At 41.4% G+C, this 13,690-nt stretch overlaps 2 pseudogenes; both read right to left on the reverse strand.

The window, feature by feature from the left end:
- Window positions 1–279: 279 nt before the first annotated feature.
- LOC126585658 (disease resistance protein RPV1-like) overlaps window positions 280–13,690 on the reverse strand; it is a 42,725-nt pseudogene continuing 29,314 nt past the window's right edge.
- On the reverse strand, window positions 4,305–5,185 carry LOC126585670 (disease resistance protein RPV1-like; annotated as a pseudogene).

Consider the following 13,690-nt stretch of genomic DNA (forward strand, 5'->3'; position numbering starts at 1 on the left):
CTTTGTCGCGGACCCCTTCGAGCTGGGGACTTGTTTGGTCTTCGTGGCTTGGTGGATTTTCTGATTTTTGAGCTATTTTATAAGGTACTTTCAGAGTTAATTGAGCTGATTTTCTGGGTTTAATTGTGTGTTTCTTAATTTTATTTACTTGATTATGGAACTGGGCATGCAGATGAACTTAATTTGGTGGACGGATTAAGCAGGTCGAAGATCTCGAACAGGTGAGGTGGAGAAAAAGCAGGTTTTGACATCTTCTTTTCTGATTATTATGGCTGGAACTTTAAAAAGAAGCACTTATTTTTGCATTTACCAAACACATTTTACACTGGAGATTTTTTCATAGCTGTTTTTATAAAAAGTTAAAAGCAATCCCAAACCGGTACTGGGCTTTAGGCAACAAAGCCTACATATCCAAAAGGAATAGGAATAGACAAATTCAAAATGATATGGCATTCAAGCAAAAAGACCCATTCAGCCAAAAGGATCCATTGGCTTCTGACTCATCGTCACTTTCATTTAACTCAAACTGATCATAACTTTATTCACTGGCTTCTGAATCATTACCACTATCATACAGTTGTGGCTCATCACTTGATTTACTGGCTTCTGACTCATCATCACTTTCATTTGCTTTATTCTTATAACTTGATCCACCGGCTTCCCAAGTCTCGTCTTCTCTTGTTTCTTCTTGTATTTTTGGTTCCCCCGATGTGAAGACGCGATCAGGTTTGACCTTCTAAACATCTTCCGCATACAACAGCCGCATACCACATTTTTCCACCTTCAGATCGTAATCATCAATCCAGAAATCATGTGCAGACACAGAGAATTGAACAGAGGCCTCATTTGCAAGTTTGTAAACATCGGGGGAGCATTCTTCTGCTCCCTCTTCAATTATAAAGGGCCTACCCCACACGCACACGTGATCAGGTTGGTTCACCCCGGGAGCCATCCAACGGCATCGTTCGACGATGAATCCAGAAGTGAACAGTCCTGGCTTTCACCCAGGGATTTGACATTGCACCTAGCTGTTATTTCAAAGGCAATTTTGAAGCTGGAAACACAAGAAACAACAGCAGAGAGAACGAAACCCAATAAACCTGTTCGAAAACAATCTGGAGGAAGCTTGATATGGACTGAAGATCCCTCACTTTGATATCTGAAGCTGAACCACTTTGGAATTTCTTTTCCCGGACATACAATGCCAAACCCATAATCTTTCTTTGATGAATTAGTTGCCTCTCGCATAATTCTAAGCTGTGTTTCATCCATTATGTTGCTCCTTGCATTATCATCCAAATTTCCGCAATAAAAAAAATTATGTTTCCCAAAATATGTGTATTTCTCCCAACCTTGTGTGAGTGCTGTCCTTGAACTTGGCACTGTCTTCAGCGACGTGCAGCCTTCAGCTTCAAGATCACATTGCACTGGGAGCTCTGGTAATGATTGAAGCTGATGGCACCAACTTAAGCTGAGTGTATGCAACCGAGAAGCTTGTTTGATGCTTGCAGGTATGCTCCTAATCATGCTTCCACTCAGATCCAACTTTTGCAATGAGGTTGACCCAACGAGACCATCAGGGATTTCTGTTATGCTGGTCCAACTGAGGTCTAGAACTTCCAAAGATAGCAAACGAACAGAGCCGGACGGCAACTCTTTGAGTGCCGAACAGTGACGAAAGCTGAGAGTTTTAAGGTTGGTTAAACTGTAGATACTTCCTGGGACAACACTTAGTCTCCAGCACTTACCAAGATCTAATGTTTCAAGCCCAATTAGATTTTCAATAGACGAATGAAGCTTTTTGACCGCTGTCCCTTCGAAACTAAGAAAGTTCAGATGTTCGATTCGCTTCGAGATTTGAAGGGATTTGTAAAATGCAGAGCAATCTTTGAGATCAACCATGTTTAAACGATCCAACTTACGGATGCTCTCTGAGATCCTTGAAAGCCTACTGCAGTCGCTTAGTTGAATGCTTTTGAGAGCAGGAAGAAACTCGATTGATGAGAGTAGCTCTCGAATGGCTGTGCACCTTAAATTAAGATGTTCCGAATATTTCATGGGCTCCCAAGGTTTCATGGACTCGAATATTTCCGGGAGGTTTTTAAGTTCAGAGCACGAAGAGAGCTTGAGTTTCTTGAGAGACTTCAACTTACGAATGTCGGTTGGGAGACTCACAAGGTTCTTGCGATCAACCAATGGTAATTTACTTATACCCCTGGGAAGCTCAAAACCCTCAATAGATCGTACCTCACACCTACAAAATTTTATATCCAAGTAAGAAATTTTTTCGAGAGACCAAACTGAATTAGGCAACTCCTGTAGACCACTTCCATGTAAATCTAAGAATTCAACATTCTTTGGCATCTCTGGAATATACTTGAGACTTGTGCAATCTCCAAGATCAAGATAAGTAAGCTTGTCAAGATGTTGAAAACACCCAGGAATTTTAACCAAATTCTCACAGGAATGAAGATTTATGTGCTCAATTTCTGGACTCCCAGACAGATTTGGAACTTCCGTTAGATTAGATGAGTACTTCAGATCGATCACTTTTAAGTTCACAAGTCTCTGTAACAAAAGTAATGAAAAATACAAAGAATTAATAAGGGAGACTTTCTACGCTGCATTTTTATACAAGAACTAAAATAGGCTTATATACCTGGTCTTCATTCCATAGCTTTTTAACTCGGCTTCTGGGCATATGAAGCTCAACTAGATTTTCAGGACAAAATTTTGAGGGCAAAGAATTCAAAGGATATCCATGCCATTCAAGATAACGAAGAGAACTGGGAAGATCTAGAGAAGAGGTGAAAGTGCCATAATTCACTACAGTTAGCATCATTAGGTTAGACATCACTTTGAAGTCTGCACGTTTCAGTGTCTGCTTTTCAATCTCAGACCAGTCAACCCACATGGCTTGAACAATTGGAGTTCCCTGACAATAAGATCAAAGTTTAAATGTGAATATACATACAACAAAATTCAATCAATAATTAAATTTTATAGATGAGCTTTTCTCTGGTATGTTATCATCTAAAATTCCCTATTTGTTTTTAGGTAAAAAAGAAAAGAAAGAAATTGAAGGGATTTAGCTCTTACCGTGTTATTTTGCAGTACATGATTGACATCTTTATTCTTGAACAACCTACTCTGTTTACCAGGATCTTCAATACATTGTTCAAGAACAATTGTTCTTCCCATTTCTTGTACCAGATCGTGCATCTTTATGATTTTCCAAGGTGAATTTTTCCAAGTTGAATCAATTGATATGAGAGACATATCAACGAGAACTCTAATTCCGCGTGCCGCATGGAATCCACGAATATCTAATATTCGTTTTACCTCATCCACAATCTTCCCTTTATGAAAACATGCTATATCCAGAAATATCTCCTTCTCATTTCTTCCCAATCTATCATAACTCAGTCTCAACACTTTCTGGATATTTTCATCGGGAAATTCTTTCAATTTGTTCAATTCATCTTCCCATTCTTCTTTGCTCTTGCAATTTAGGAATGAGGACCCCAGAAGTACTAGAGCTAAAGGAATGCCCCCAGCATAATCCACTGCCTTTTTTGCCAACTCCTTATAATCTGTTCTAGGAGTAATGTTATTCTTGAAAGCACGCGAATAGAAGAGCTGAAGAGCGTCATCCGGTTTAATCCCTCAACCTTGTAGATCTTATCCTCTTCAACAGTTGGCCTAAGCGTCCTCCTATCTCTACTTGTGATAATGATTCTACTTCCAGTGCGATACGGAAGACGCTTACCAGCTAAACGGTCCATTTGCATTGAATCACTCACATCATCAAGAACAATGAGGACCTTTGTTCGTCTGAGCCTTTCTCGAACAAAAGTTGATCCTATGGATAGACCTTCTTTCTTTGATATCTCTTTAAGAAGTGTTTTTTCCAAGCGATCCATTCCATTTGCTTGTTCTGAGTTCTCCCTAACATTTCTAAGAAAACAACTAGCTTCGAATTTAGAAGAGAGTTTGTGAAATACAGTTTCAGCAATGGTGGTCTTGCCAATACCACCCATCCCCCAAATTCCTACAGCGATGGGTGCTTCTGGTGAATGAATGCATAATAAAGATTCAATTTGCTCGATGTGTCTTTCAATTCCAATCAGGCCATTTAAATCGCATGATGATTCGCGAATCAATTTGTTCCAAATATCATCAACAACATTCTTAATTAGATCTGCCTCGCATATATATGCATGATTAGGTAGAAAAGCAATATTTAGTCTTAAAAAAAAAGTCGTACCAAGGCTCCGCTTTACGCAGGGTCTGGGAGAGGTGAATTGTCACAAGTTTAAAGATATTTTATACAAGTTAAAGAACGAGTTAGTTACCAGGTATTGTTTGAGTAATCAAAGCCAGATAGATTGGCTGCAGTCGTCAGAGCATTCCTCCACTCTTGAACTTTGTCGATACTGTCCTTGAAACGTTTTTCAAGTCCAGCAAATGCAACCGCATAGCTCCCCTGTTGGTTTCGTATATCCGATGGACTGACGTCGTAGAATACGGGTATAACCATCTGGCCACATCTTTCCTTGCATTTGAGTATATGCACAAGTTCCTTCAAACACCACGTGGAAGAAGGGTAGTTTTTCGAGAAAATGATCACCGAAAGCCTAGATTTCTCGATTGCTTCTACAAGGGCAGGTCCAATTTCTTCTCCTCTCTGAAGTCTGTCATCTATGTAGGTTTCAATTTTCCTCTGTTCTAAGGCCTGGTGAAGATGGCTGGTGATGCCACGGCGGGTGTCCTCACCTCTGAAACTGATGAACACATCATACTTTTTCCCGAAGAGGGGGGATTTCAGCATCGTCTGCATCACCAGCTGCAGAATCAGCAGCAGAAGACGAAGGAGAAGAAAAGGTTAACGATCTGAACCACACACGCAAGAGAGAAATGATGCACCCCATCTGAGTGCTTGATAATATATCAAAGATCAAGAGAAAGAAGCGAGTGCTTGATAATATATCGAAGAAAGAGAATGGATATATTCAGAGGTGAATGAGATTTATTAAGTTGCAATTGAGGAGACGATCCAATTAAGCAAATTAAGAAAGAGGGAGAGAGAGAGAGCTTGAAATTGGGAAGCAAGCAAGGGAGGAAAGAGCAGATGCAAGCAGAGACTACATCAGATCTTAAAGAAAATAATAAAAAAAGATAATGCAAAAAAAGTGGAACCTTCACCTTACTTTTCTTGAATAATCAGCTTTGAGTTGTAACGATAATAACAAAATAAAAATAAAATAAATAATAACAAGTTTCATTTTTTCGTTTAAAAATATAATTTTTCATTAAAGCTAAATTTTTTTTTTATTAAACCTATTAGGCGAGTCACAAGTCAAAAGTGCATGGCAGTGGCAAACACAAAGTAGCCGAGAGGCCCCCCATCCCCGGCCTTACGCGCTTATGTACAAATTTAACTTTATTGCTCCACCCACTGATTTCATCTTTTGACGAGCACAGCATCCAATGCAATTTAATCTCCGCATGGACTACGCAACCAACAAATGAAATATAAAAATTTATTCCAAGAATGCTACATAATCTGCTTTTTTTTTTGTTGTTGTTTCTACTTTATAAGGATAAATAATTTTATGAAAAAAGTAAGTACGTGTTTGATAAATTTTAGTGCTAAAAGTGTTTTTAGCAAAAAAATAAAGAAAAAGGTATGACTTTGAATATAAAAGTTTGAGTAAATTATAGTAATGGTCCCTTAATTTTAATAAAATTAGAGCAATGATCTCTTAACTAAAAATCAATTACCATTGGTCTCTCAACTCATCAAAATGTATAGCTACATTCATTTTCGTCAACTTCGTCAGAATTTTGTCAAAATAAGTTATGTTGGAAGGACCATTGCTACAACTGGGATCCCTCAACTTATCAAAACGTGTAGTTATGGTTCTTTTCGTCAACTTCGTCAGAATTTTGTTAAATTAGTTATGTTGGAATGATCATTGCTACAATTAGGTTAAAGTTGAAAGACTATTACTCTAATTGGGTTAAAATTGAAGGACCATTGCTACAATTAGGTTAACGATCTGAACCACACACGCAAGAGAGAAATGATGCACCCCATCTGAGTGCTTGATAATATATCAAAGATCAAGAGAAAGAAGCGAAGTGCTTGATAATATATCGAAGAAAGAGAATGGATATATCAGAGGTGAATGAAATTTATTAAGTTGCAATTGAGAGACGATCCAATAAGAAAATTAAGACACAGAGAGAGCTTGAAATTGGGAAGCAGAAAGAGAGGAGAGAGCAATTGCCAGCAGAGACTACATCAGATCTTAAAGAAAATAATATAAAAAAAAAGATGCAAAAAAAGTGGAAAATGAAATTTCCCAACTTATGGCAATCAAGATTGTAATAGGACAAGAACTTATCAATGTGATTAGTGCGTACGCACCTCAAGTAGGGTTGGATACAAGTTCGAATGAGAAATTTTGGGAAGATCTTGGAGACTTGGTGCAAGGAATTGCTCAGACGGAGAAGTTATTTATAGGAGGAGATTTAAATGGACACGTGGGCAGGGAGACATGCAACTATGGAGGTTTTCATGGTGGCCATGGTTTTGGGGAGAGAAACGAGGATGGGGAAGCTATCTTGGATTTTGCAATGGCATATGATCTCTTCTTAGCCAACACCTTCTTTAAGAAGAGAGAAGAACATGTGATCACCTACAAGAGTGGGTCGTCAAAAACACAAATAGATTTTCTTCTAATAAGGAAAGGGGATCGTATAACTTGTAAGGATTGCAAAGTTATACCAGGAGAGAGCGTGGCTAATCAACATCGCTTGTTGGTGATGGATGTACATATCAAAATAGTAAGACAAAAGAACAAGACTTGGAAGTGCCCAAGGACTAGATGGTGGAATCTAAAAGAAGAAAAACAAGTCATTTTTAAAGAGAAGGTAATCACCCAATGTGTGTGGGATAGAGAGGGGAAAGCTAGCCAAATGTGGGATTCCATGGCTAGTTGTATCCGAAAAGTAGCAAAAGAGGTATTAGGAGAGTCCAAGGGCTTTGCCCCACACCAAAAGGAATCTTGGTGGTGGAATGAGGAGGTACAAACAAAGGTGAAGGCTAAGAAGGAATGTTGTAAAGCCTTATACAAGGAGATGACCGATGAAAATGGTGAAAGGTATAGAAAAGCGAAGCAAGAGGCGAAGAAAGCTGTCAGAGAAACTAAGTTAGCTGCTTACGATGATATGTATAAACGACTAGATACCAAAGAAGGAGAGTTGAATATCTATAAATTATCTAGAGCAAGGGAAAAGAAGACAAGAGACCTAAACCAAGTGAGGTGCATCAAGGATGAGGATGGAAAGGTTCTTGCTACAGAGAACGCGGTTAAAGACAGATGGAGAGGTTATTTTCATAATCTTTTCAATGAAGGACATGAAATGAGTGCTTCTTTAGGGGAGTTGAGTAATTCAGAAGAGTGTAGAAACTACTCCTTTTATCGTCGAATCCGGAAGGAAGAAGTGGTTGTAGCTTTGAAGAAGATGAAGCATAAAAAAGCAATAGGCCCAGACAATATACCAATCGAAGTGTGGAAACTTTTGGGAGAGACAGGTATAACATGGCTCACTGACCTTTTCAATAGGATTTTGAAAGCGAAGAAGATGCCAAATGAGTGGCGAACGAGCACTTTGGTGCCTATCTACAAGAATAAGGGCGACGTACAAAATTGCATGAACTATAGGGGTATTAAGCTAATGAGTCATACAATGAAGCTCTGGGAGAGAGTCATTGAGCATAGATTGAGGCAAGAGACACGGGTTTCGGACAACCAATTCGGGTTCATGCCAGGGCGCTCAACCATGGAGGCAATCTATCTCTTACGAAGATTGATGGAAAGATATAGAGATGGGAAAAAAGATTTACACATGGTCTTTATAGATTTGGAAAAAGCGTATGATATGGTCCCAAGAGACATTCTTTGGAGGATTTTAGAGAAGAAAGGAGTACGAGTAGCTTATATCCAAGCTATAAAGGATATGTATGAAAGAGCAAAGACTGCCGTAAGAACTCATGAAGGACAAACCGAAAGCTTTCCCATAACTGTAGGATTACATCAAGGCTCATCCTTAAATCCTTACCTTTTTGCGTTGGTAATGGATGAGTTAACAGGACATATTCAAGATGATATTCCTTGGTGTATGCTTTTCGCAGACGATATAGTGTTGATAGATGAAACTCAGGAAAGGGTAAATGCAAAGCTTAACCTTTGGAGAGAAGTGTTGGAATCTAAAGGTCTTCGCCTAAGCCGATCAAAGACAGAATATATGGAGTGCAAGTTCAGTGCAAATTGAGGCCAAAACGAGTTAGGGGTGAGGATCAGAGATCAAGAAATACCAAAGAGCGACCGTTTTCGTTACCTAGGATCTATCTTGCAAAAGAACGGAGAATTAGATGGAGATCTCAACCATAGAATACAAGCTGGATGGATGAAGTGGAAGAGTGCATCCGGCGTGTTGTGTGACCGCCGTATGCCACTGAAGCTCAAGGGAAAATTTTATAGGACGGCAATAAGGCCGGCGATGCTGTATGGCACATAATGTTGGGCGGTGAAACATCAACACGTACATAAAATGGGTGTAGCGGAGATGAGGATGCTTCGTTGGATGTGTGGGCATACGAGAAAGGATAAGATTAGGAATGAGGATATCCGGGGTAAAGTCGGAGTAGCCGAAATTGAAGGAAAGATGAGAGAAAATCGGTTACGGTGGTTTGGACATGTGCAAATAAGGCCTACTGACGCTCCGATTAGAAGATGCGACTATGGGACAGAGGTTCAGGGCCGAAGGGGTAGAGGAAGACCTAGGAAAACTTTGGAAGAGACTCTAAGGAAAGACTTAGAGTACTTGGATCTAACGAAGGACATGACACAGGATCGAGCACAATGGCGTTCTAAGATTCATATAGCCGATCCCACTCAGTGACTTGGATTTTCCAAGTCTCCAACAGAGAAGTTTTCCTCACTCGGGAAATTAAGGGAACACTACCCCAACCTACATGCTCCACTCAGAAAGCTTCAACATACAAGCTTCAACAAAAGAAAATTCAAAGAACTTAGCGAAGAAGGCTTTGGTGTATTTAACACAATACGTTGAAATGAAGGAAAGCTTATTTATTGATATCCCCGATAAGCTACAAATATGTACATATACATGAGTCAAAATAAACACACAAGAGAGAGCCTTCACAAAGGTTGCTTAGGAGAAGTCTCAGCAGTCGGTAGAGCCTCAGAAAGAGAAGGCACCGGAGGGGGATCATTTGGAGCCTCAGTACTGGACAGAACCCTAGAAGGAGGAGGCATCAGAGGTTGATCATTCGGAGCTTCATTACGCGGTACAGCCCCAGAAGACGAAGGCAATAAATGCCTTTGGAACAAACCCACAAATCTCTGATGATCAAGTAAAACCTGACCATTAGTTTCCTTCATCTGGTCAAGCTTCCTCTTCATGTTTGTAGCATAGTCATGTGCGAGCCGGTGCAACTGTTTATTCTCATGCTTGAGCCCTCTAATTTCCTGTTTGAGACTCATCATTTCAGCCGCCAATGATTCAACTTAGCGGGTTCGAGCAAATAGGCGTTGGGCTATATTAGACACAGAACCTGCACACTGAACACTGAGAGCCAGCGAATCATTAACAGCTAACTCATCAGACCGTTTGGAAAGTAGTATGTTATCTTTGGGAGTGAGAAGGTTCCTGGCTACCACCGCAGCGGTCATATCATTCTTCATCACGGAATCCCCAACGGTAAGAGGACCAGTAGGGGAGACGAAGGATGGGCGCCATATGTTGTCTGGAGAAGGCGGGGCTGCCTCTTCAACAAGGTTCAAGTCAAAACGACAGTCGGAGGGGCCAGACATTTTCAAAGGTGTTGAAGAGAGAAGAGGTCGGACAAATCAAGATCTTAGAAGTGCAAGAATGAAGCTTCTACTGGTGGAGATTCAAGTGTGATTTGGAACTTAATGCCAGCCCTTATAAAAATCTGCACTCGACGGAGCTTCAGAAATCGAAGAGGCGCCTGCTCAGAAATCGAAGAGGCGTTTGCTTTCTCAAAAGCTGGGCTGCTTAGAGATCACGAGGGTTGATCTCAGAAATCGAAGAGGCGTTTGCTTTCTCAAAAGTTGGGCTGCTCAAAGACCACGAATGCCGATCTCAGAAATCGAAGAGGCGCTCGCTTTCTCAAAAGCTGGGCTCCCCAGAGACCACGAGGGCCGATCTCAAAAATCGAAGAGGCACCTACTTTTCCAGCCTTGTCAGCACCTGTCACACGCACACTCAGCTTTGCGGAAATTATGGGCATTCTGTCGAAGACTTCTGGGGAAGTAGAAAACACATGAATCTTACTGTTCAATCACCCACTTCCCACACGCAACAATAGCTCATGGGTATCACAGATAACTTTGCCAAAGTTCTCTGCCAAAGTTGAGCACGTGAAGCTTGCAGCTCCCACTACATCGCTCTGACCAAGAAGGGTAAAAGAATAGCAAAGAAACAGCACTAACAAAGTTTAGACCCATAAATTTTGAAGGTCTAGCTACCATATTATTACCCACAAGGGTAAAGGAACAGTACCACTGCTGGATAATTGGAAAGTCCCTGTGTGTCAACCTCTGTGCTTCGTGGCAAGGTAGACTAGCAAACATGCCCAACCTTTACTCACATTCGAGAAAACACTCTCAATAAGATTGCTTGCTCCAAAATCGAAGAGGCACCGTCCTCCGAATCTCGAGAGCCAGACTCCCAACATGACTACTTTCTTAAAAATCGAAGAGAGGGTAAAAGAACAGTACCATTGCTGGATAATTGGAAAGTCCCTGTGTGTCAACCTCTGTGCTTCGTGGCAAGGTAGACTAGCAAACATGCCCAACCTTTACTCACATTCGAGAAAACACTCCCAACAAGATTGCTTGCTCCAAAATCGAAGAGGCACCGCCCTCCGAATCTTGAGAGCCAGACTCCCAACATGATTACTTTCTCAAAAATCGAAGAGACACTGCTCCCCGAATCTTCGAGAGCCAGACCCCCAGCATGATTGCTTTCTCAAAAATCGATGAGGCATCGTTTTCCGAATCAATCGAAGAGGTGCTCGCTTTCTCAAAAGCTGGGCTGCTCAGAGACCACGAGGGCCGATCTCAGAAATCGAAGAGGCACATACTTTTCTAGCCTTGTCAGCACCTGTCACACGCACACTCAGCTTTGCAAAAATTATGGGCATTCTGTCGAAGACTTCTGGTAAAGTAGAAAGCACATGAATCTTACTGTTCAATCACCCACTTCCCACACGCAACAATAGCTCATGGGTACCACATATAACTTTGCCAAAGTTGAGCACGTGAAGCTTGCAGCTCCCACTACATCGCTCTGACCAAGAAAGGTAAAAGAATAGCAAAGAAACAGCACTAACAAAGTTTAGACCCATAAATTTTGAAGGTCTAGCTACCATATTATTACCCACAAGGGTAAAGGAACAGTACCACTGCTGGATAATTGGAAAGTCCCTGGATGTCAACATCTGTGCTTCGTGGCAAGGTAGACTAGCAAACATGCCCAACCTTTACTCACATTCGAGAAAACACTCCCAACAAGATTGCTTGCTCCAAAATCGAAGAGGCACCGTCCTCCGAATCTCGAGAGCCAGACTCCCAACATGACTACTTTCTCAAAAGCGAAGAGAGGGTAAAGGAACAGTACCATTGCTGGATAATTGGAAAGTACCTGTGTGTCAACCTTTGTGCTTCGTGGCAAGGTAGACTAGCAAACATGCCCAACCTTTACTCACATTCGAGACAACACTCCCAACATGATTACTTCCTCAAAAATCGAAGAGACACTGCTATCCAAATCTCGAGAGCCAGACCCCCAGCATGATTGCTTTCTCAAAAATCGAAGAGGCATCGTTCTCCGAATCTCGAGAGCCAGATACCACAGACCACTTTTTCAAAGTGCTCTGACAGAGTTAAAACATGTGAAACTGGCAGCTCCCACTACCGTGCTATGACCAAGCAGGGTAAAGGAATAACATTACTACTTGTTATTAGGGAGACTCCTATATATGTCGACCTCCATCCCCAACGGACAGGCAGACCTGCAAAAATGCTCAACCCTTCATCATATCTGAGAGGGCACTCCCAACGAAGCCTTTCGAAATATTCAGCTTTCTTTCCCCCCGATAATACCTCTACAAACAAGCTATACTAGAGCAAGAATATCTCATATCATCAGGGTTAAAAGCAAAAGTATCCCATATCATGCTTTTTCCCTGTCTTTTCCTTTGGCCTTGTTTTTACCTGCAAGACAAGGAGAAAGAGAGCAATCAGTCAGCACTTGGAATCAAGCTTCCAGCCAGGAACTGACTGCCTGGAACCCCTTACCTGATTACTTACCTGGCATTGCTCTCGAGTACTCATCTTCAACATCTTATGTTTCCAGGGAAGATTCCGCATCTGCTTGAGGAACAGATAGGGCAAGTGCGAAGGATACAAGGAAACATGTGGAGACAAGCGTAACAGCACACGTGCCGATACATCCATTACTCTGTCAAAAGCAAAAGTATCCCATATCAGCAGGGTGGAACGTACTCTAGATTTGATGGACTTGTTTTGACCCTCAAATTCTTCAGTCGGCCTTATACTCTGGAGGAAACCAGAAAACCCTCCAACTCAGTTCAAGAATAAGCCTGTGGAAAGTTACTTCTTCAAAAGCAAAAGTATCTCATATCATCACTTCTCATTTTTCTTCTCTTTATCCTTCATGCTGCTGCAAGATGGGGAGAAGGGGAACAATCAGTCGGAGCTCTGATTGCTTACCTTGTCTGTCACCTCTTTCAGCAGACCCCCTAGCTCGGCGACTTGGGGGACTCCTACTACATGGTTTGTATCGCGCTTAACCAAGCCTGAAACTACAAGTAAGCTTCAAGTGAAATTGATACATTACCTTGTGCATCTCCACCAGTTAAAGATACCACCCCTGGATGGAGGAAGAGTACTTCCAGAGAAGATGTCACATCTACCTATGAGACAGATAAGGCAAGTCAAAACGACACCACACTCCGATACTTAGAAGCTTCGTGATTACGAGATCATTCTCCCACAATATTTCCTAATGTCATTTGTACTAAATCATTCACTTGTACTCACTAAAGGAGAGCTTGAACCTATGTACTTGCGTAAACCCTTCACAATTAATGAGAACTCTTCTATTCCGTGGACATAGCCAATCTGGGTGAACCACGTACATCTTGTGTTTGCTTTCCTATCTCTATCCATTTATGTACTTATCCACACTAATGACCGGAGCAATCTAGCGAAGATCACAAAAAGCGACCGTTTTCGCTACCTAGGATCTATCTTGCAAGAGAACGAAGAATTAGATGGAGATCTCAACCTTAGAATACGAGCTGGATGGATGAAGTGTAAGAGTGCATCCGGCGTGTTGTGTGACCGTCGTAGGCCACTGAAGCTCAAGGGAAAATTTTATAGGACGGCAATAAGGCCATCGATGTTGTATGGCACATAATGTTGGGCGGTGAAGCATTAACACGTACACAAAATGGGTGTAGCGGAGATGAGGATGCTTCGTGGGATGTGTGGGCACACGAGAAAGGATAAGATTGGGAATGAGGATATCCGAGGTAAAGTAGGAG

The sequence above is a fragment of the Malus sylvestris genome, chromosome 10 (genome assembly GCF_916048215.2).
Source record: "Malus sylvestris chromosome 10, drMalSylv7.2, whole genome shotgun sequence".
NCBI classification, from domain to species: Eukaryota; Viridiplantae; Streptophyta; class Magnoliopsida; order Rosales; family Rosaceae; genus Malus; species Malus sylvestris.